The sequence below is a fragment of the Macrotis lagotis genome, chromosome 8 (genome assembly GCF_037893015.1).
Source record: "Macrotis lagotis isolate mMagLag1 chromosome 8, bilby.v1.9.chrom.fasta, whole genome shotgun sequence".
NCBI classification, from domain to species: domain Eukaryota; kingdom Metazoa; phylum Chordata; class Mammalia; order Peramelemorphia; family Peramelidae; genus Macrotis; species Macrotis lagotis.
In genome coordinates this window covers 158,707,049-158,731,591 of record NC_133665.1, presented here as the reverse complement: position 1 = coordinate 158,731,591, position 24,543 = coordinate 158,707,049, and the positions used below count along the sequence as shown (strand labels likewise).

The following is a 24,543-nucleotide window of genomic DNA, read 5'->3' as shown; positions in this document are numbered from 1 at the left end:
ATACTACTCTACTCTCCTCCCCACCTGTTAAAGTCTTCCCTCTGAGAGAACCTCTAATATTTCTCTCTCTCTCTTTCTCTCTCTTTCTCTCTCTTTCCTCTCTCTTCCTTCTACCCTCTCTTTCTCCATACATACATAACTACATAAAATTATTAAATATACATACTCACATATATGCATATACACACATGTGTTTATATATTCACTGTCCATAGTTGTCAGTATCTTGTCTCCCACGTTAGTCTTCATTCTTGAAGAAGACCATGACACCAGCGAGGTGATGCCATGACAAACACGTAAATTGGATTGGAGTGAGGGGGGCTGTGCTAAGTCACCAGCCTCACTTTCTCCTCCAGAGCCATCTGGGTCTAATAGCCAAATATCAATCAGGATGATTGGAGATGACCCTGGATACGAGGGAATCAGAGTTAAGTAACCTGCCCGAGGTAACACAGCCAGTAAGTGTGGAGTATCCAAGGCAGAGCTCACTGATGGATTGCCTCTCACTGCATCCAAAATATTTAGCATAGTGTCAGATGCATAGTAAAGGCTTAGTGGGTGCATAGTGATTACCTGACTGAACTGTTGTTAAGTTTGGTTGAAGGTAACCCACATGGACAGAGGGATCCATTTTCAAATTGGTTTTGCTTTGCTCTTTCCTTTCTCTTCTTTCCAGCATTTTTGGGGAGCAAATTTTTCAAAAAGTTTGGTCTTAATCAATTTCACCTCTCAGTCTTCTTTACTAAAACCAGTGAATTGTTTCCCAAAACTGTCCAGGATAACAATATTTTACAAGAATATTAGTCACCTTTACACTTCATAATATTTTCTGTTCCTAATCTCTTCTCTGATTTTGACTTTCAAAAAGCAACAAAAAGTATTGTACTAAAAGTAATATAAAAATGGCATTATGGAGTATGAACCAAGTATTATGCTAGCTAAATTCAACCAAGTCTTTCAACACTTTTGATATAACCAAACTCTGTTAATGCCAAGTTACTCTGGGAAATAGCACACTGGTAATTACTACAGCATATGACCATGGAATTAAAAAGGAACAAAACCATAAGGAAGAAAATGAAGGCTATTATTATACCACATAATCTCCAACAGACTGGAAGCTCCTTTGGGCTTTGAATCATTTTGGTTTTGTCGCTGTCTATATCTCTAGAGCCTAGGACAGAATCTGGCATAGAGCAGTCCCTTAATAAAGGCTTGGTTTGCCAAATCCAAAGGTTGACGTTTATCTTGCAGATTGAGGTTTTCAAAATACTTTACATGAAATATCTCTCCAAAGTCCTGTATGATTATTGCTGTCTTCATTATGTAGATGAGGAAATGGGGGTTCAGAGAGCATAAATGACTAATCTGTGGTCACCAACCAATCAGTATCAGAGTCAGGATTAAAAACCAGGTCTTTATGCCTTTAAAGTCCAATACCTTAATCATTACCTATAACAATAAGACCAATATAGGGCTCATTTTTGACATCAAGAACTGGATTTTCATTGAGTATTTGGAGAAATTTATCACATTATGTCAATCAATCTACTTACTCCTTGATCAACAAAGAATGCCTCATTTCTACTCTCACTATATATTATAAGACAAAATTAAGGTCAGATTAACAGGGATCACTGCGAAGGACCTGTGGGAATGTCATTGGTGATAGGACATGAAGTCATACAAGTCCCCCAGAATTAAATAGTCTATGTGATAACAATACATATCTTATTCCAAAAGTCATCTCTTTTAAAACTCTGACCATACACATCCTCCTTTATCAAATAATTCCTTAGACTAAAATTGAAAATGTTCTAGATCTAGGGAATAAAAATGAAGAGCTTCCAAAAATTAAAAAAAATATATGTATTTATTGAATTACCCAGGACATCTTTTTGGGGAAGACAATATCTCTATAAATAGCTGGCATGAACTGCTCCGTGATTTTCTAGGTAACCCCAGAGAAACTAAGTGACCTTTATGCAGAGAGGCAAAACTAGCAGGTCCTTTTGACTCCAGTCCAAATATTCTTTCACTAGTTCACATTATATAGTGCTCTACCAATTCATAAAGAGCTTACAGACAGCAGTATTATAAAAAAATCACAAATATACATAAATAATGGCAAGGATTAATTCCAATTTATACAACTAATGGCTTCCCATGGCCTTCACTTTAGAGTCGAGGAGTGCATCATGGGGTATATCTGATTAAAGGCAATCAAATAGCATGGATCTTTGCATTTATTTTTCAATGGAGAAAAAAAGAAATTTTTTACAAACCTCCAAAAGAGCTCAGAGCCACTGCATTCAGTTCCCAGTAAGCTCTGCTATTCCTCTTACCTTAAGGACGCAGCAGATGACCTTTAAATGGTACTGTCAACATACTCTATTTCTAAATCAGCTTAAGATGTTTTGCTATAAATGGAAACCACGTTTTTGGTACTTCTGGTGCTGCAACTTGCCAAGTGATGTTATTATATAAAAACAAGGTAGAGGAATTGCACGAATCAAAAGCTATCTTTAAGAGAAAATAAAGAAGGTCGAATCATGGTAAGTATACCCTCCTTGTAATCATCACATTGACAGAGTCTCATACTTGTTTAAAAACCAATAACTGTTTTCTGCAATTGACTGTGCTTATGTTTTGGAGTCTGAAGTCTGCCCTCCTATAGCTACAACTTTCATTTATGGGTCTATGGAGAATTGCCTTCTTCACGCTTTTGCAATTTTTCCAAGGCCAATTAAAAAACTGAAAATTATTCCTAAGATGCTAGATTTTCAATAGACTGCTCATTCAGATTACAATTCAAAATCTAGGCTAGAACAGAAAGTTCTCAGGAAGCAAAAGGAAACTACAGGGAGTCCCAAATTTCAACAAAGAGAAGCCAAGAATTAACATGGGTTATGTATGCATGTGCTTTTCATCCTAGGTATTGATTTTATTTTAAAAGAAAGAAAAATCATCCTTCATCTTATAAGGACAAGCCCTATAAGATAAATATGGAGTGGTCATGAGGATTTGGAGGGGCAGGGGTCTCTGTCAGTGCATCTTTGACAGATAGTGGATAGAGGACTGAACTTAAGAGTTAGTAAGAGCAAATGCTGTCACTGACACTGGGAGGTCCTAGACAAGTCACTTTCTCCCTGCCTCAGTTTCCTCATCTGTAATTTGGGAATTGTTAAAAAGGATCTTGTTCGGTCATGGCCAACTCTGTGACCCTATTTGGTAGTTTCTTGGTAGAGATACTGAGGTAGTTTGCCATTTCCTTCTCCAGCTCATTTTACAGATGAAGATACTGGGGCAAAAAAGGATTAAATGATATGTTTAAAGTCACCCAGCTAGTGTTTGAGGCCAGATTTGAACTCAGGAAGATGATTCTTGCTGACTATATGCTCAGCATTATATACACTGAGGCACTTAGCTGCCCCTTTAAAAATATAATATACAAATATAAAATTACTACAATATAAAATTACTGTCAAGTTCAAATGAGATATGTATAGATAGATAGATAGATAGATAGAGAAATAGATAGATATATGCTTTCTAAACCTTAAAGTGTTAAATAAATGCTGGTTATTATTATCTTTCTTAGTTGTTATGAGTAAATCTAAAATGAAAGCTAAGCTAGGATTCCATCAGTAGGGATCATTTCTTTCTCCATAAAATCCAACACACTTTTATGAGGATCATCCCAGGTAATATCTCAATAAATTAGAAGACCTCAGTGTTGGAAAGGACCCCAGTGGCCATCTAGTTACGAAAGCTGACATTCCTGGAGTCCTTTCAACTTTGCAAAGTTCTTTAGAAGAATCATTATCTGAACCTCACAAAGAGTTTAGTGACTTCCTTGGAGTCACATGGCTGGGAAATGGTTGAAATGGGATTCAAATTTGGGCCTTCCAGACTCCAAGTCTGGCACTCCAGACACTGCCTACTGTTATTTCTACCTGTCTAACCTGTATCTGAATATAAATAGTTGACAAATGGTTACCTAGTCTATGCTTGAAAAACTCCAGTGGTCTGAGCACTCACTTTGGATGGCTGTGATAGGAGGTTTTTCCTTTAGGCAAATCTGTATTTTACCCCATTTACAATGTCTACCCATTATTTTCAGTCTTGCCCTCTGGGTTTATACCTAAAAAGTTCAATTCCTCTTCCACATGACAGCTTTCAAATACCTGAAGTCAGTTACCATACCACCAGTTCCCTTTTCTCTAAGAAATATCTCAATATCCCCAGTTCCTTCAACAAATCCCTTTAGGGTATTATCTCTCAGCCCCAAACCCAAGGGTAGGCTTAATAAATGGTTGTTAATTTTAAGTGAATTGTTGAATCAAATGAGTCCATCTGTCAAGTTCCTTCCACTTCTCAGATCAGAATTATAAACCCCTCTGAAATAAGGAAGAAAAAGAGGATGAATTAATCTCAAAGCCTTCACAGAGCATCTTGAGAACTACACAAAGCAGGTCAAACCACTCCAATGATCAACCTGGCTGGTTGCAGAGGAGTGCGGCTTTTGAAAAGATCAGCCTTCCTCACCTCTTCATATAGAAACCAGGTTTGGCCTCATTCCTCAAATCATTTCCTGAGGCTTATCCTTGGAGATCAGGAGTCTTCAGTCCTAGCAGTGATATCTGAGAATCCTTAAACAGCTGTTGTTTTTTTAAAATTCTAAAACCATTATAAAGGATGAAGACGCTTCTCCTAAATTTAAGGAAATGTCCTAAAATGCAAACTCCTAAAGTTAGTAAGAGTCACAACAAAAGCCAGGCCCAATACAATTTCAAATTCAAAACTCTATGCTCTGATGGTCTGGAATATTTTGTCTCTGAAAGAAAGGGTAGTAGTTTACTGCATTTTTTTAACTACCAAATTAGACTCTTGCTAAATAATTTCCTACTTAGGTTCATAGGAAGGACTAAATCATAATGAACAGAGTAGATCTTGACTAAGGGATGAATATTTTGGCTTAACACTGATGGATTAGAACAATTGATAGTGAGAGACATGTGAAACTCAGGCACAGTATACACTATTCATCTAAAAAGAGGAGACACCCCCTAGAATTGCTTTAATCTCTCTTCTGCATCTGCAAAAGTCATAAGGAACTTGATGCAGAGAAAAGTTAAGCAGAACCAGAAAAACGCATTCTTGACTACAACAATGTAGAAGTAAAGAATCACCACCAAACAGGTCAAACTGACCTGAAAATCAATGCTACTGAATGACCACACAGGCCAAAAGGAACCCAATGATATGGTTTCTTCTCTGCAGGGTGTGTGTGTGTGTGTGTGTGTGTGTGTGTGTGTGTGTGTGTGTGTGTGTGCGTGTGACGAATTATATATATTTATATGATTAGAAATTTTCAATATATTGACTGATTTTGAACTGCTTCCCTCCCTTCTTTATTCTTTCTTAAAAGGGATGGCTTTCTAAGATGGGGGAAAGGGGGGGAGATAAGAGAATATATAGATGTTGTCAAAACAACAATAAAAAATTATTTTGAAAGAATTAAATGGGAAAAATTAGACTCTGTTGGGGACTCCAGAGAAAAGAGGATATCATTATATTAAACACACGCAGATTTCTGTATTATTCCTAACATTTATGCATTTATACATGAGCTTGTCATCTCGTCAGAGGATAAAAATGACATACAAATCCAAGGGAGGCTGGTAAATAAATTATTTAATAATCATATCAATAATGACATAATTATAATCATGTGGCAGGGGAAAGAACACTGACCTTGGGGTCAGAAAACAAATTCAAATCCCACTTCTAAGGACTGCCTGAGTAATCATGAGCAAATAACTTAATGTCTCTAGACCTCCATTTCCTCATCCATAAAATAAGGGGAGAGTAGATGACCTCTGAAGTCTCTTCCTGCTCTAGAGGAAAGATTCAATGATCTTATGGACTGACATTTATCTTGTGCTTGACAGAATATCACAACATCTCTGGCAAAAGGTAAAGGAGTGCCAGTGGAGATCGATGGTTCCATTAAAACCATTTAAAAGGAATTTGCACTCTTATTTTTAAAATGTTCCTAAGCTAAAAAGTGAGCCCAGGTCTTTCTGCTGTATAAATATAGCAAATAAATATTAAGTGATGCCATGAAGAAACACCCTAGAAAGTGATGAGTTTTCAACTGTCCAGTAAAACACTATTTCAAGAAGCCAGATGAATGAAATTTATTAATGCTGGTCCAGATGATGCTGAATCAGGAAGACCCCCACCTTATCTTTTACAGATACTTTATCTGTAAAAACAGGGATTGAGGAACAGTGTTTCTTTACTGTACATGGGTCTTGTGTAGATTAAAAATGAAAAATTATAAAGCTGTATAAAAATGCTGACTGGTAATGTTCTTAGAAACAAGAGTTCAAAAGCCTAGTTCCACAGTCACAAGCCTGGTATTCAAAGCTGAAAACTTCCCCGGGGTTTAAAAGACTTGTCATGGATCAAAGCTGATGATAAACAGATTGTATCAGGAAGACTAAGAGGATCATTCACATTCATATCAGCACAATCAGCAATGCTTCTGATTCAACAGGCATCATTAATTTTCCTTCGAAAAATGAAGAGATGCACTTTGGTGTTCTTCCTTTCCTTCTGAGAATACACAAAATAGTTATATGAGTTTTATGTCATAATACCTTCCTGTCCAAAATTCCCCATAGTAGATAGAGTGTATTCTCCACTCAAGTCCTCCCAACATGTCTCAATGAAATAGGAAGTTGAATCTGTATTCTCAGTGGTTTTGCCAGGAAACAACAATCTGACAGTGCTATAAGCTATTAGCTTATAGGCATGCTAATAAAGTTAGGGTCAAGCACTTTTCAAATGCTACCTCAGTTTCCTTATCTGTGAGGTGGGGATAATAATGGAATTTCATTCGCAAGGTTTCTGGGAAGATTAAGGAGATAATAGTTGTAAAGCACTCTACAAATCTTAAAATGCTATAAAAAGTTATTATTGTTTATTATAAACAAAGCAAATAAAGTTAAGATGGTCTCAGGAAGTCTGATACCCACAAGACAATTGAAGATTCCCTGTGTGTCCCCTAACCAGGAATGAGTATGTGTTTCGATTTTTCTAGATTAGTATGCTTTTGCTTCAGTCTGTTTTCCCACCAGTTACAGATAGGAATAGCCCCCCAATCCCCAAGAGAAACATTGGCTATGACAGCATGTGGTAGCATGGAGGCAGCTTGGAATTCGCTGGCAGGCAGTCAAGTCCATTTTTGGCCTCCAACTCCATGGACCTTTTTCAAAGGCCTAATTACTAACAGGTGATACTGGTCATATAATTACATCAACATTACAAAAATCAGCCACAACACTAAAAGAGAAGTACACTCCTCCTATAAAACAGAAAAAAGAAGTAAAGGGCCTCTGTTTATGAGCAATACCTGAAGGAAGGTACCAAACGATTTTCTATGAAGCTGAAACAGTTTGGCACCTCTTTGTGGATCCCTCTGAGAACTGGGGAGATCTCCTTTTTGGAGAATGACAGACGAGATGTAGAGTACCCTCATTTAGGACTGGTACTAAGAGTCTTTGAAAAATGTATTTCAATAGATCAGATCACATAAATCATAGCCTTTCAGAGTTGGAGAGGACATTAGGGATCATCTGGTATCTGAGGAAGGGGCAACTGGCTCAAGCTGTAAATTAGTCCTTGATAAAGTTGGGGCCTGGTAGGGATCGAGGCTTAATGGGAAGAGAGCTGAAATGATCTTAGAGACCAGGAACCTTTGTTCAAATCCGGTCATACTGTGAGCAGGGGCAAATAAATCCCTTCCACTCTCAGAGTCTCAATTTGGCTGGTTATAAAAGAGAGATGACAACACCAGCAACAATCACAACAGTCCTTATATCTCATAAATTGTTGTGAGGAAGACACTATTCAAATGTAAGATTTTATGACTGTTAGAACCCTGGCCTCTTGGCTGCCCTAAAATGTCATCAATTCAACAACATTGCAATCTTTATAGTTAAAGCTATGAACTAAAGCGTCTTGGAGAATATTACATAGGAAAAAATAAAGGCTGTTTGAATTAACCATTCATGCACAATGAGAATGCAAAGTATAGCTATTCATAGCAAGGAAATAAAGAAGGTGGAGTTGTCAGTGAGTCAATAACAAGTATTTATTAAGTGCCCACTACGGTCAGGTCCTGTGTTAAGCCCTGGGGATGCAATGAAAGCCAAAACAGTCCTTGTCCTCCAGAAGTTGTGAGAAAAATGAAATCACTGAGGTTCCTATTTCCCCACCCCCAGAGTTAACACACTAATGGAGGAGACAACATATTAACAACTATGCAGACACAAGAGATAGTCAACATAAATGAGATACCATCCTGGGGTAGGGGAGGACTAGCAGTAATGGGACCAGAGGGGAGAACCAAGGAAGGTCAACTGAAGAAGGGAGGATTTGAGCAATCTTAACCAAAAAAGCTAGGGAAAACAGGAAATGGGAATGAGCAAAGAGATTGTTCCCAGCCTCGTAGAGGCAGAAAAGAGAGGTAGATTACATTACATTATGAGGCAGCTTGGTGATGGAATGAATAGAGTACTGGACCTGGAGGAGGCTTAAGAGGGTTATGAACCCAATTCCCTTCATCTTTTAGACACACAAACAAGCCCAAAAGTTATGTGATTTGTCAAAGGTCACATAGGTTCTAAGTAGTAAATCCAGAATTTGAATCCAATTCCACTACTCCATACCCTATCCATCATTATTTCACCCCTTTAAGACTTTTTCAAGGACAAGAGTCTTTCTCCTTCAGGGTGAAGTAGTGCAAAAAAATAGATCTGATCAAAAGACTGGGGCTACCTGCCCTCCCATCTCCACCTCAACTTCTGGCTGGGTAGAGACCTTGGGCAAGTCACTTCATTTTTCTTGGTTTCTTGATTTGTTATATCAACAGAGGGGACCATTCCAGCTCCACTTAATCTAAGGTACCTAAATTCATTATAGCTCTCAATAGGGGACAAGTCAATTCAATTCAACAAACGTTCATGAAGTGCTGTGGACCATATAAGGATAAGGGCAGCACAGACCTTGCATTCAAGCAACTCTAAAAGGGCTTGCAACCTTCATGGAATCTTAAGCTTCATCTGGGAGCATCCTTCTCGAAAATCAAATCAAACCAAAAATAAAATAAGCAAGATAAAAACAAGTAGATAGATTTTGCATTATAGGCAATGCTGGTTAAAATATCAACTAAATAGGTTTTCTTCTTTAACACTAAGATATAGGGGAATACTATAAATCCTAAAATATAAATAGTGAGCCAGAATATCTAATTAGTTTAAAAAATTCTGTTTAAAATGAAAAAATTCAGAAATCAAATGAGGGTAAGTATGTTTAAACCCTAAAAGAGGCATATTATAAATTAGGCAAATTAGGCAACCATATTCCAACTAGTAAAAGAGATGGACAATAATTCCCTCCCATGATCCAAATTTATCCTATTGTAAGTGTAAGTTAACCAGGAAAAGTTGAGCTAAAAGTAAAAAGTTGTAAAATTTTCAAAATCATCTTAATTGCCAACTTATTCCATAAGTCATCCTAGAATATGAAATTAAGAGCTGTTTTCAAAAGGATATAACACATCACTCTCCCAAGCAATCCATTAAATACATAGACAAAGTGTTTGCCCATATGTACATAAAAGTACATGTGTACAAATACATACTTAAATACATACATAAATTTATATACATGTATATCACATTAATATACACAAATAATTCCTAATAATATTTCTGTTTAAAATTTTAAGTATTTATACCTAAAGTTTAATTAAGAAGAACAACAAAATACTTAAAAGTCTTTATTGAAATCAACCAGTATTCTATATCATAAATTTTCCATTTCCATTCTGGGTCTATTACTTTTTTCCACCTTATTACAAATAAGTATTCCTGTTTCTGCTTACCTGATAATCAGCCAAAGTGCTGAAGGTCTAAGAAGCCAGAATTCTAACTGTAAATAATGTCATTGTCACAAAAACTGTATGACCTGAAAATATTGTTATCAATGTACTGCTCATCTGTATGTCAACATCCCCTTGTTCAAGAGTTAGCTTCATTTTCATTACAAATCCCTAAACATATTAGTATAAGGAACATTAATAACAAATGCATTCAACAAGAAACAGTTCTGCTTCAGTCTAGATCTTAATTCTAACAATGATAAAAATCCTCAAGTAAACAGGATTTTTTTCAGTGGCTGTGCTAAAGCACATTTTTCAAAGTCTGATTCCATTTGTTCGGAAGGCTGTAGTGAACCTTCAAGCATACCTTTTCAATCAAACCAACAGCTGCCAGGTTGACAGAATACTATCCCAGGAGAAGAATGCTTACACGCTTACCTCTTTAACTGTGAAATACAGACGATTAAAATGTACACGATCATACTTTAGAAGTGGTTAACTGACAAAACTAAGCATGGGTTTTAGTGTTCCAGTCCCTCCATAATAAATACAGATTTATGACATAGAGCCAATGGAGAACTTGGCTGAAGCACTCTCCTACTGTTTCTTACTAGGGAAATTCATACAAATACAGACTGGTGGAATATTGAGTCTAAAAAACTCCTGGTTATTAGAGTGCATTTGCTCCCATTTTCTAGAAATCTTTCTTTCATTTTCCACCCCACAACAAAATGTGAGCAGTGCTGCTTACTATGCTCTGTGAGGAAGCCTTTGTTCTATGGTTAACCAGCCTTTCACTTTTTAAGCCTGTTTTCATGTTTTTCTTCTATGGACAGAAATCTGTTTTGGCTTGTTTATGAAAGTCAAAAGAAAATCTCTTTGGTTATATTTGACTTAATACAGGTTTGGAGGAAAAAAATGCGTTTTTCAGAAGTTTGTTCAAGTTTTGTGTGCACATAAATAAAACGTTTATTTCTTAAAGCTCTCTGTCTTTTAAAGTCTCTATTTTTGAAAATAAGTCATTTTGGCCACATTCATAAAAGTAAAATAAAGTTTGAAGACTGTGTATGTGCCAAGAAGACACTATTGGCAGTAACATTCATTGGCAGAAACATCTACTTTGTATTTTCTTTCTAAAACTTCAACAGTGCCTCCTCCTAGATTATATAATCCAAAAGGCTAAAGACTGGCCTCATTTATTTCATCTTTATATTATGGGTGCCAACTTGATTTCATACAATTCACAAGTGCTTAATGACCATTTGTGAGATAAGGAAATATTAAGGTACAGTCAATATAAATTAAATTTCCTTTTTATAGCTTCTCATTGTTTTACAAACATTTAAAAAAGATTCTTTCAATAACCTTAAATCAACATGAACTATCTTCCTAATTGTCAAGGTAAACATGGTCCAGTCTATGAGACATTTGCTAATCCAAATCAGTTATCAGTCTATAAAAGTGATGGAATAAATTGGAAAAAATAGATGTATTTAAAACAAACAAACATCTGGATCAACTGTAAACCAATTGGAAACTGTCATTAGCCATCACCGTGCCTGCAGGCAATGTTACTTCTCCATGTTGTTGCAGTAATCCTTGGAGGAGTAACTAAGTGAATTATCTAGGAATCTATATGTGAGCCATCACCGTAAATCACCCCCAACATTCCCACTGTCATCTGACATATCATTCAACTACAACTGATTACTTATCAGGAAAATAAAACCACTGTTTCTTGCATGTGAAACTGAAAATGGAGAAACATTCATCCAGGTTAATGTAAAGTACACAAACCAACCAAAGGAGAGAGCAGCTAAATCGGAGAGCATCTATTCAATAGGAGGTATTTTCATTTTTGAAAAGCAACAACAACAAAATGAGTGTTACCTTGCTTCCTTTTTTTTATATCTTCTAGGGAAACAACAAAACACATGTGCTACATAAACCCGAATATTTGGTGGAGAATTTTTCTAGAGCCTGTGGAACAAATAATTCTGGAGGTTTTGGTTCTCTGCCCCCCGTGTGGAAACCAAAGTGAGAAAATAGGACACAAATCCATCAGCCTAATGGATCTTTAAGTCACCCTCCTAATTCCTCACTGGGTGCCTAAGACTAATCCAAGTTTCAGAGTCAATGTTAGCAAAGAGGCCTTGTGAATTGATAACTGACTGAAAGAAAAAAGGGCAGTTATTGGCTTTAGCATCTGATTTTATAAAAACAGATGTTTTAGAAAAATCTGATTAGTTTTGCAAGCCCAGGGGGGTTGCTTTGGGATGGTAATCTGAACCTTCTGGGCAGCTTTCGCTCCTGACAGATATGGCCCCAAAGTAGACAGACAGGCCTGGTGTCCAGGGGCCTCCAGATTCCTGGAAGCACACAGAGAGCCTGTATGGCACCCTAGGGATGATTTGTTTTTATTATAGGGTGGGGTGAGGGACAAATTGGAATGCAAGAGACTGGTGAGGCAAAGTGAGAGACATCTGAGGACCTAAGGAACTGATGAACCCTGAGAAAGCCAAACCCCCAATCAAGTAGATCAGACCCAGACCCTTTGGGGGGGCAGGGTTGGGGAACACACTACAGCTGGCATGGAATCAGTAAGTCCCTGAAACCATTTTCAATCCATAAATCTCTGCCGAGAGTCATTTAGAAGACCCATCAGTCACCACAAGGCTTTAAAAAAAAAACTGAAGACAAACTATTAGAACATTTTATCCAGTTTTATTGTATACACAACTATAGGGCCAAACCTCACATGAATAATGTAGGTCACAAGAATCAAAACCAAATATACTGTAACGCTTTAAAAAAATAATTCAAACCCAGGATAAAAGGATGTTACCACAAGGCTCACACAGTCTTTTCTCTTCTGGCTTCTTTCAAATGCAAACACTCCTATGGCCAGGAACACTGTGTAACTAGTTTGTTAGCACATCCTCCAGGCATGAGTGGTTTGAAGGATCCAAGAAGACCTAAAATGTATTGGGCAAATGCTCTTTATCATAATGCAACAGTTAAACGACAGTTGTCAGGGCCACTCTGGAGGGTCAGACGATATTTGAAACTCAGCCTGCAATTAAAAACCAAACAACCCCCTGAAAATAAAAGTGGAGAAATAACATTGTTCATCTCCATTAATTACCATCTTATTTTGCCCAGTAAGTACACAGCTTCCACTTCTCCTCTGCCTCTTGACTCCTAATCTCCTTAGCATCCGAACCCAAGCACCTACATTTGACTCTCCTTAATTGCTAATGCTCTATAAAACTTCCTAAGCCATGATTGCCATTGGACTTGATCACTCAAAGGGAAGTGTGCACAGCTGAAAAATTTCCCAAAATAAATCCTGGTCTTCAAATCCTTAAGTCTATACAAGACTTCTTAAAGTGAAATAAATGACCACTATGGCAGATTAGCCTATTTCTTAAAAACAAAACTGTGCTGACCATGTAAGAGGCAGATATGGATTTCATTTTTAACATTTTTATCTTGCATTATTTTTACTCTCTCTCTTAGCAAACTGAATTGCAGCAAACAATACTTTTTAAATTTTATTTGCCCTTCTTTTGCTTTCTGTGCACTATAACCTCTTCCTCTGCCAAACTTCCCTCTTTTGATTAAGGTGGCCATATTTACAGTCATTCTTGACTCTTTCTTTCCTTTCTCTGAGGTCCTCCAACTAAGTGCCAATCTGGAGTCGGGAAGACTCATCTCTCTGAGTTCAAAACTGACCCCAGACATTTACTAGCTATGTGGTCAAGTCACTATGTGCCTCAGTTTCTCCATTTGTAAAATAAGATGGAGAAGAAAATGATAAACCACTTCAGTATCTTGCCAAAGAAACTCCAAATGGGGTCATGAAGAGTTGGTATGACTGAAATGATTCTTGATTTTATCTGTATGGGTACTTCTACCAATCAAGCAGCAATTATTTATTGACTGCTGGTGCGCCACAAAACCAATTACAATGAATTAAATTATGTCTACTCACAAAGAGCTAGCTTACCTTCTAATGGGAGGAGAAAGCAAGGACATATATCAGTACATAAAGAATAAATCTTAGGAGAATATATAAAGGTGTAATGGGAGTCCATTCCGTAGAGCCTATAGGGATTTACCCTTCCTATTGGTGATATGAAGCATCCACTCTATTACTATAGTATATGACTGATTTCAATCTAAGACTTGGAAGCTTTCTCAGAAGTATAGAAGAGTCTAAAGTGCTGCGTGATAAGATGTGGAGGAAATAACTTCCATATATGATTCGGGGAAGGCTCTTGTGTAGGACTGACATTTCTAAGAGATTGTTCCTGGAGAATGGAAGTAACCTAACAGAGATCAGTCAATAAGCATTATGAAGCTTATAAGTCTGCTTATATAACAGACACTGTGCTAGGAGTTAGGGCTAAAAAAATTTAGAGTGATCAACAGCAACAAAAATAAACAACCTTTTTGACTGCTTCCTCTTCTCATCATTTATTCAGACCCAAGTGTGGGCCCTTTTCAATTCTTGCCTGGACCATATATTATAGCAGCCCCCAGTGGGTCTCCCTGCCTCTCTACCTTCTTCAATCACTGGCTCTTCTGGCTTGTTGCCTAATGGATAAAGCCCTGGACATGGGTCATGAAGACCTTATACACTTACAAGCTGTATCACCCTGGGCAAATCGTTTAATCCACTGCAGCCATCTCACTGCCTCAAGTTTCAGCCATAGATCATTCATCCTATATGACAATAAAAGTGACCACAGTTTCATTTTCATTGACCTGTTTAGGGAATTTGAAGATACAATGGCAGTCAATCAGTGTAAGAGTACATAAACTTGACTGGGTACACAGAGAAACTTTTCTTTTTTTTGTCCATACTTTCACTGATGGAAGAGCTTCCAGTGATCAAATTCACTTGATGGATACAGATCTACAACTTATCTATAACTTAGAGTATTGGAGAGTTGCCCAAGGGATCAAGGTATTCTATATCATGCACAGAGTCACACAGCTGGCAGTATGGATCAGATGAAGGGCATGGCACAGGTTCTTCCTGACCCCAGCACTGGATATCGTTATCCTTTGTCATGTTGCCTCTCATGGATAAACTAGTGTCTATATATTTTCTTGGGTCAATTATCACCTACAGTGGATCAATCAGTAACTGGTTTTCCCTTCTTTCTTCTAACAATTATGGGGAGTTTTTTGTCTAACATATAAAAATTGGAGAGAATCATACTGAGTAAAAGATACATAAAGTGAGAAAAATTACTTTGGAACTGCCTGATGAGTTCAAATGGTCAGAAGTTAGTTTTCTGACAAAGCCTTGCAATGGTAGTAGCATTCTGTTCAAAGTTTCCATCTGAAAAGAACTCTGTCTTTCCTTAAATTTCATTGGGTAAGGGGATTCAGGGATAGACTGTTTCTTCATCGCTTTAGGCAGCAGAACCCAAGAAGAACAAAAGAGAATGCTAAAAATTACTGGGGGATAAAAGCACTTAGCAAGGTTCATTTTTGTTGTTGTTTTGTCCTTCATTATAGAAGAAGACCATGGGGAGATGATACGATGACATGCACATCAATTGGAAAGAATAAGTATACATGCAAGTCAAATGGATTTGGAGATTTAAGGAAAACATCCCTGTGGGATAAAGACAGAGAGAAGGGAGATAGAAGTAAAAAATACTTCACAACAATGTAGTTGATGGGGAAACTTTTAAAACTGTCAATATTTCAAACCATATATATATATATATATATATATATATATATATATATATGATGTTATATTATATTATATAAAAAAGCAGCTACATCTCAAAGTGGATAGAGGGCCAAGTTTGGAATCAGTAAGACATCTGTCTGAGTTCAAATTTGCCTTAGTCACTTACTGGCTGGGTGACCTTGGGCAAGTCACTTAACCCTGTCTGCCTCAGTTCTTCATCTGTAAAATGAGCCAGAGAAGGAAATGACAAGCCACCCCAGTATTTTTGCCAAGAAAACCCCAAATGGAGTCACAAAGGGTCAGACATGACTGAAACAACTGAATAATATGTGACTATATTATGTAAACATAAATGTTTATATGACTCGACATTCATATACATATAATAAATAATATATTTTAGTGTACCCTTATTTTTATATGAGCCTCTATAGTGTTCTGAAGTCTAGCTTAATCACCCCCCAAAGTCACCTGCAGCAGGAACATAGAGAAATTCTCCTAATACGAAAGGGTGCTTAACCTGGGGCCCATAAACTTTTCAAAACTATAGTCTGATGACTATATTTCAATGAAATCTATTTCCTTTGTAATCTTATGTATTTTATTTTAGACATTTTAATAAATTACTTTGAGAGAGGATTGACAGACTTCACTAGACTGCTAAAGGAATCCTTGATACAAAAATTGTTAAAACCTCCTGCTCAATATGAAACCATTCTGCCATAAACTCCTTTTATGAATATGTGTACCTCCCTGCTATGTCTTCATTGATGTTAATAATCAGAGGATCAAATATCTCTGTTATTGCATCTATGACATATTCTTGTAGCTCTCCATCATATGCATGGAAACAGCTTAAAGCTGTTAAAGAAGAATTTTGCTCTCACAATCAAATGCTTTCTATGGTCAAGAACAGTGGGATTTACTTGTTTCTGACTTTCATTCAACTATTTGATGGTAAAGACGGGCTCTACTGTTGCAGGGAAAGAATAGAGCTTGCCCTAACTATCCACGCAGAAAAAGGACCAAGTGGCTAAAAAAGGCCTTTTGTCAAGCCTGGGATATTCAGCCAGATGTACAAACTATGGTGCTTGTCCATCAATATATACAATTTGGACAGACACTGCAAAGGGACAATGAGCTGAGCCCAGGACTGAAGAGGATAAGGAGGTCTGACTGGATAAAATCTCATCTTTTTAAAAGCAATGTCCTTCTGGTGATGCTGGACCGCCCATGAGTCATTGAGGCTACACTATTTGAAGGGAAGGCAAGGCTCACCAAAATGGACCCAGGTGGTATGAACAGGGTAGCATATGACACGAAAACTTCTGAAGAAAAAGAGCAGAGAGGATACCGCTGGATACATATGATTGAAAAAGAAGCTAGGCTAATCATGTGGTGAGTGAGAGATGACCAATGGGCAGAGAGCCCAACTGCATCTGACATATAATAAATGCAGATATTCTTCTAGTGTACATTTATTTTGATTTAGGAGGCTCTGGTGTGTTTTGGGGCTTGAACTAATTGAGGAAGGCCCCCTGGACCACTGAACAAATCCCCTCTGGTAAACTGGAGGGAAAATAGATGAGACCCACAAAGACTGAGCAGGCATGGTTGCATTGTAATTTGGATCAATGGAAAGAACATCTACATCGATGGTGTCACAAATCCAATTGCATATTAAAGTATTCTGATTTTGAAAAGTTCGTGAAGCATGTAAGACAGAAATACCCCCCCAATGTCAGATTTACGTGATACCTCTTGTACTGTTAATGGCAGCTTGGTGACCCAAAAGGCCAAAAGAAGAATGGTCATGGAGTCAGGAAATTCTAAGTTTAAAACTCATTTCCTATACTCTCTAAGCTGTGTGATCCTGGGCAAGTCACTTGGTCTTTCTCAGACTCATTGTCCTACTCTGTAAAAATGAGGGTTTTTGTCTGAATCAAATGAGGTAATATATGTAGCTATAGATAAAGATATGCCTATACACATATATAATAGTTTGTAAATCATAAAGAGATATATAAATTCTAGCTGACATCATTATCATTATAACATTTAGAATTATTATGAAAGTACAAGAATTCCTTCAGAACATTTGAGAAGCATTTGGTAAAACATCCTTCTTTTGTCCTTTCAGAGTTGCTGGTTAAGTGTTGGGATACAAGAATGAAAAGAAAATTGCTGTACTTTATTTGTGTTGGGAGGAATCCCTTTTTGGAGGAGAGAGGGAGGCTGGGTTCCTGATTTGGGAGAGATGGTCACTCTGTGTATAGGTGACAATGTAAACAGAGTGCATCAGAAAACAAACAAATCAGGGAATCAACCCAGTGTGGTTGGATCAGAGAGAAGGGGGAGGAGAAAAGAAGCAGAAAGAGCTGGGAAGGGATGGAGATCGGAGATAGACCACAGTGAACCTCAAGGGGTTTCGTTTTCTCTGCAGGCACTATCATTAGGTATGAAATATGTATTTACATCATAATATTTAGACTGAGTCCTCCTCTCCATAAACATAGAAGGTTATGGTTTCACCTCAAAGGGTTACAGTCAGAAGGGAATTCAGACCATTAATAGCTGTTGTGAAGGCAAAGTTCCCAGCCTAAAGTGAGAAAAGTTGGGCAGCTCAGAGCTCACATCCCTCCTCCCTCCTTCTACTGATCACTCTGCTTATTATATGGTACCTCCTACCTTCAGGGCAAGAACAAGGTTTCTGTGTTTTGATAAAGTGCTCACAGTAGGGATTTATTTATTCTGCTCCAAAATAGGGCTGGTCCTTGCTGTGGGAATAGGTTACTTTTCAATAGTTTTGTCTAGGGTTCTGAAAAAGAGAATAATATCCCATTTCCCATTCTGCAAATCTGGTCACACTGCCATATCGACTTATGATGATAGACATAATATGTAAACAGACTTTTCCCCCCTTCCTATGTCCTAATGAGACCTGCATTCTCCTTCCTATCAGCATAATTACTTTTCCACTATTCATTCAAAATGACATTGGTAAAACACTATTCACAGCAGAGTGGGTTTCAGCATAAGGCAGGGCCGGCTTGGACCTTCTCCAAGGGGCTTTAGTTACTGGAGGACCAAAAGGGCCTTATTCATTAGGAGGGAGTTTCACCTACCAGGCAACCCTGATGGCATAGAGCCCAAGGACAGACAGCGCAAGAGAGAGGGAGGTTATACTATGTTCATTTTGTTTCTCCTCAATATATGTGACTGGCTCACAGAGCCAAGTAAATATTTCCCTCGATGGATGTGCAAACCATCTCCAATGACTGGCTTTTCAATAAGAGAATCCAACTGTGTCTTGATATACACCAACAATATGAAAATGCTTGAAACTAATCCTGAAATACAATATAGAGGCATTTACAGTCTTCTTATGTCAATCAAGAGCTGCCACATTGCACACTCGAAAACAGCTAGGAACTGGTTTATATTTCATCAAAATGCTGTGGTTTGCATGTGTGTGTAGAAGACAGAAGGGGAGGGAGAAACACACACACACACATACACACACACACACTGAGAAAAGGCAAAAGTGAGTAAGAGAGAGAGACAAAGAAAAGCAGAGAGAAACACACATAGAGACAGAGAGATAGAGAAAGACAGACAGAGAGACAGAGACAGAAAGAGACAGAGATAGACAGAAACAGGGAGACACACATGGGGGGAGAGGGAGAGAGAGAGAGAGAGAGAGAGAGAGAGAGAGAGAGAGAGAGAGAGAGAGAGAGAGAGAGGAGGAGAGAAGATGAAACAAGTATAAAATGAATTAAATAATTTGAGGGTATAATGCATGGGTATAAACAAACAAGGATCTAATGTACTCATCAATGTACAGACACAGATGGGCATATAGGAAGCATATCCCTGTGCCCTCACCAAATGTAAGCAAACATACAAACAAACAACCCAACCAACAACAATCTAATAGTAATTCAATTATCCTTCTTTACAAAGAGAACTCCATTTATGAAAAAATTATGTTTCCATTTTCAATCATCTTGAGTGGGTCAAAAAACCAAACAAACTGCTCATTTGGTGTATAAATTTGCCAAGGGATCATTTGCCACTTTTTCCATAAACATTTTGAAAACATGACCAACACATGTTATGTTGTCATTCAGGATCCAGCAACGTTACTTAAATGCATCCCAGGCCTTTTACAATACTAGTAACAAGGTCGAACATCCATGTTAAAGGTTCACCATGCTACAGCTGACTTCAATCATATGTAGATGTGGTACACAGAGAGGCCCAACTCAGTCTATCATTTATATAAGCCTGACATGGGAATGCTGGCAAATATATCTAAAATCTGTGACTAAGACAACATAAAGGTTTCTCTGAGTGGGAACCACATCTATCAAGCCAAATAGCCATCCCTCTATAGCTTCCTAAAGAGGTACTAGGAAGCTAACTGAATGAATTGGCCAGGGTTCCCCAACCATAAATGGCAGGGTCATGGACTAGATGTTTTTGTCTAAGTCTAGCACTCTCTCCACCATGCCTTATAATAACCAACCACTGACTGAAGCAACTTGGTGAAACCGTAGTTAAAGTAGTGGTCCTTCAGGAGGACCCAAGTTCAAGTCCAGACTCACTAGCTATGTGACCTTGGGCAAATCATTTAACCTTGTTAAATGATAATCCTGTCTATTTCTTCATCTGTAAAATGAGCCAGAGATGGAAATGGCAAAGTTCTCCACTATCTTTGCCAAGAAAAATCCCAAATGGGGTCACAGAGTCAGACATGACTGAACAACAACATAACTTAGTGAAATGTTTGTGGTACAACAGTGGGGCAACAGAACTTTAGAGTGTTAACTTAGGTCAAAAGAATTCATTCTGTCTCAATACAGAATTAGTTACATACAGAAACATTCCCCCCCCCTCCTCTCCATTGCCAAATGATGAATCAACCAGCATGATTTGTGAGATCATTTGCAGGCTCACAGTAATTGGAGTTATAAAGAGCCTCAGAGATCATCCGGTCCAAACTCTAATTTTATACAACAGGAAACCCAGGACCAAAGAGTATCTGCCTAGATCATCCAGGAAACAGGTAGGAGCACTGAAATCCGAAGCCAAGTCCTCTATATTCAAACCCAGTACTCTTCCACTGGATTAAGCTATTAAATCTGATTCAACAAAAAACAAATCACTTATACAAAGAACCCAATTCAAAGCTCATCCCCTTCCTGAAGACTGCAGATATGTAGCATTTTTATTATGGGCCATATACATTTCATCTGTAGACCTCATGAGATTTCAGCTCCACTCAAATGACTTTTTTTCTTGAGAACTCTTAAAAACTGATTGTTTGCTAGAAAATGTATCTATTGTCACTTTCTAGTATTCCTCTGAAGGAAACCCCTATTTCTGTTCAACTTCAGCTTCAGCCTTATCCAAGTAGGTGGTCTGTAACATTAAACCATCCACAATTAGCTTTCTGCTTTCACTTCCAATACTGGCAGCCGCCTTTATCCCCCCCACTGACAAGACTGGGACATTGTCTTTGTGTAGCATAGGAAAAGACCCCAAAAGGCCGCCCACTTGTGGCCCACTAATGTTCCTAAAGGCCTAAATGAGATGTTTCCTCCACAGTAATATCTTCTCTGATATCAAGGAACTACTATGTTACAAAGCTGAAATAACAAGGACAACAACAAAAACAACCCTCCCCTCCTAAATCCAAAGGGTTTGGATGGGAGGAATTGCTGCTTTTTTTCTGTAGGTGACCTTGATTCCTAAAAAAACATCTTCATTGCTTAACCAGCCAAGAAAAGGCCAAAAAATTTTTCCTAGTGAAGAAATGGCTTTATATTTTAAAATTCAGTTATCTAAAATTTTCATTTCACTTTCGAGAGAGAAAGAGCAAATAAATAAGAGATAAATGAAGAGGAAATTTGGTATTTTTTTGGGGGGGAATCCTCTAAGGGTATCCTAAAGATTACTCCCGTTATCGTGTTGATGTCTCTGTCATTCGTTCTCAATTAACCTTGAATAAACCAACCTAAGGAGCTGCTTCTCAACAGTGACAGGTATCTTCTGTGTTTCGAAATGACAAGTTTTCCCCATATAAACAGAAACAATGGTACACTTTCATTTTTTTAATTCTTGAAATTAACAATCTAAGAAAAATCCTTAATAATGTTGCTGTTGAATTCTTCCAGTATTCAAAAGAATTACAAGTTTCTAAAATTCCCCATATACTTCAGATGAAATCCAAAAGAGTTCTGAAAATTTCCAGGTCAGTAGTGTTTTCAATCATTATATCTAAACTAGTTATTTAATTATTGATATTGAAACAATATCTGAATTATATATTCAATTCATCAAACAAATCAATTATTATAGCTAAAGTAACAAAAGTTTACGGAATGGTCTGAAATTCCCTTTTGTATTTCTTCTTTTTTTTAAAAAAATGCACCTTCACAAATAGAAATCCCTCCAAGTTCATATATTCCCATGAATCCAACCAGAAGCTACATTTATTCACATCAATCCCCTCTTCTTACCCCATTGGTCAGACTCAATATATTCAACAAGGGTAAATTTCAGCTTCAGCTAAAATTTTCAGCAGTAAACTTGAGATATTTGCAAGGCCAAAAATCTCGAATTAAAAAAAAGACAAATGGGGGCGGGAGGGAGAGAGAGAGAGAGAGAGAGAGAGAGAGAGAGAGAGAGAGAGAGAGAGAGAGAGAGAGAAATTTTGATGTTAAAAAAGACAGTTTATAGGGAGATAATTATTTGGAAATTTTCACTTGATTTTTCATTTTGATCCACAGTTGTTTATTGGATGGGGGAAGGAGTGATTTTTTTGTCTAGATCATCTTACTAAAGAGAAAAACTGGAATGACTTAAAGAAAAAAACTACTATCTACAATTTCTAGCCTGGCTCAACCTAAGCTAGGACCTTAAATTTTATTAGCAGTTAGTTAACAGTTAAAAGAAAAAAAAGAAGCCTGTTTACTACCCTGGGCCTTCTCTCACTTCCAAGCTCACCTACCTCATCTAATTCCTCCTGAATATGAATGACCTTCTGTGACTGCTGGCCTGGTGGCAAAAGGCAGGCAGGACCTTTCCCAAGACCTCCATTTCCAGCTTCCATTTGCATTCCACTCCAGGGACAGTCTGAGTCAATTCAACTGGGGTTTATCGCTCCAATGACAGCTCTTTAATTAAGCAACTGTGACAAAAGCATCATTTCCTGAACCTTACAGAGAAATTCTTAAGGAAACCAAATGGCTAAGCTGTCTAAGAGGACTAGTAGCAGTAGTAAAAGGAAGGGGTGTATTAATTTCACACACAATGAAAACATGGGATTCAAAGATAACTGGGTTAATTCTAAAAAATGGCTGGTGGCCATAGGCTGGGTTCCTTGTGTACTAAAGAGATTAGAGAATCAATGAGACTGATTATAATAAATATTCCCTAGTATGGCAGGCATGGATAGATCCTCATTTTGACATGATAAAAATGTACTTAAATCAAAAAGAAACTCAATGGACTTACAAAAACTGAATCACCACCAGATTTCTTATCTTTTTATCTTAATGTAATTGAAGGGAGGAAAAAAAATCTTTAAAATGACAATTCATGGGTTACTTAACATATAAAATTCATTTATGTAATTAGTTTTTCAAAGATCCCTGGAACCATTGAGTCCAATTCTCTCATGAGGAAACTGAGGCTTAGAAAGATTAAGTGACTGCATTTAAATCCAAGTTGTGTTATTCCAAACCCAGAAATCCTTCTACCCCACAATAATTTGGTGCTATATTATCTTGTTTCTTGAAGAAAAAAAAAATAGAATTTCTTCTGGGTTACCTTCAAAGAAGCCTGGGTTTTAGGTTTTTGCTTACAGCGTTTCCTTTTCTTGAGGGTCTCCTATGTTCCTCCTGCATCTGGTGTAAATTCTGGTTCATACATCTTCCCACTATACTCACAAAATGAAATCAAAAGGGTGTGTGTGTGTGTGTGTGTGTGTGTGTGTGTGCATACATGTTCATGAGCATGTATTCATTTGCCTAATACATATATCAAACCATTCTATGATCTGAGGCCATGTTTTCAACACTGGCTTCAAACCAACCCATTTGGCCTGTTTTCCCAAGGCAGAAGTGACCTGTGAATCTTAACTTGGGGCTCTCCCACAGTACACAATTTTTAAATATTTGTCACATTACATGGATATGCGCAGAATTACAGAATGAATAACTCTTTCAGGAAGAAGGAACCTTATAGGTCATTTACTCCATTCCCCCCTCCTCCTCAATCCAAGGAGTTTCAGGATCTCTTCTGCAATAGAAAATTCATAGAATAGGAAGGACCCTTGGAGATAATTCAGTCCAAAGCCTAACCTGAAGCTTGAATCATATGTATAATAAAACTAACATGTAGACCTTCAATAGAATTCAATATCTCCCCCCGCCTCCCAAAGTCCCCATGTGGCCCACTGAATTTGTGGATAGTTCCAAATTCAAAAATCAGATTTCCTATGGTATCTATCCATTGTTCCCATTTCTGCTCTCCAAGGTACTTGGGAGATGCTATCACCTGAAAGGTCAAATGAGGGACTTGTCTGCACTCAGAACCATGGTCTAACTTCAATTCAACATTAAGTGCCTAATGCGCTGTGCTAGGGAAGCAATCTGTTAAATGCTTGTGATACAAAAAGAAAGTCCTTGCCCTTAAGGAGCTTTCAATCTAATGGGGAAGACAAAATGCAAACAAAACTATGCAAAGCAAGCTATAAACAGAATAAATAGGAAATAATTAAGAGAACTAAATAAGTTACTGGAATTACAAGGGTTTGGGGAAAGCTTCTCTAGAAGATGGGATTTCAGTTAGAACTTAAAGGACA

General features: G+C 37.6%; 1 protein-coding gene across 3 annotated transcripts in view; it reads right to left on the bottom strand.

Annotated features, from left to right (window-relative positions):
- The window catches only part of PDZRN3 (PDZ domain containing ring finger 3), a 275,866-nt gene that overhangs the window by 211,520 nt on the left and 39,803 nt on the right, over positions 1–24,543 (bottom strand). The window contains exon 1 of one of the 3 annotated variants that reach the window (XM_074198712.1): positions 2,286–15,693. The exons of the other annotated variants lie outside the window; for them this stretch is intronic. The gene's annotated coding sequence lies outside the window, so the exon portion shown is untranslated. Of the gene's footprint in view, positions 1–2,285; positions 15,694–24,543 lie in introns of those variants that run through there. 3 annotated transcript variants of the gene reach the window in all.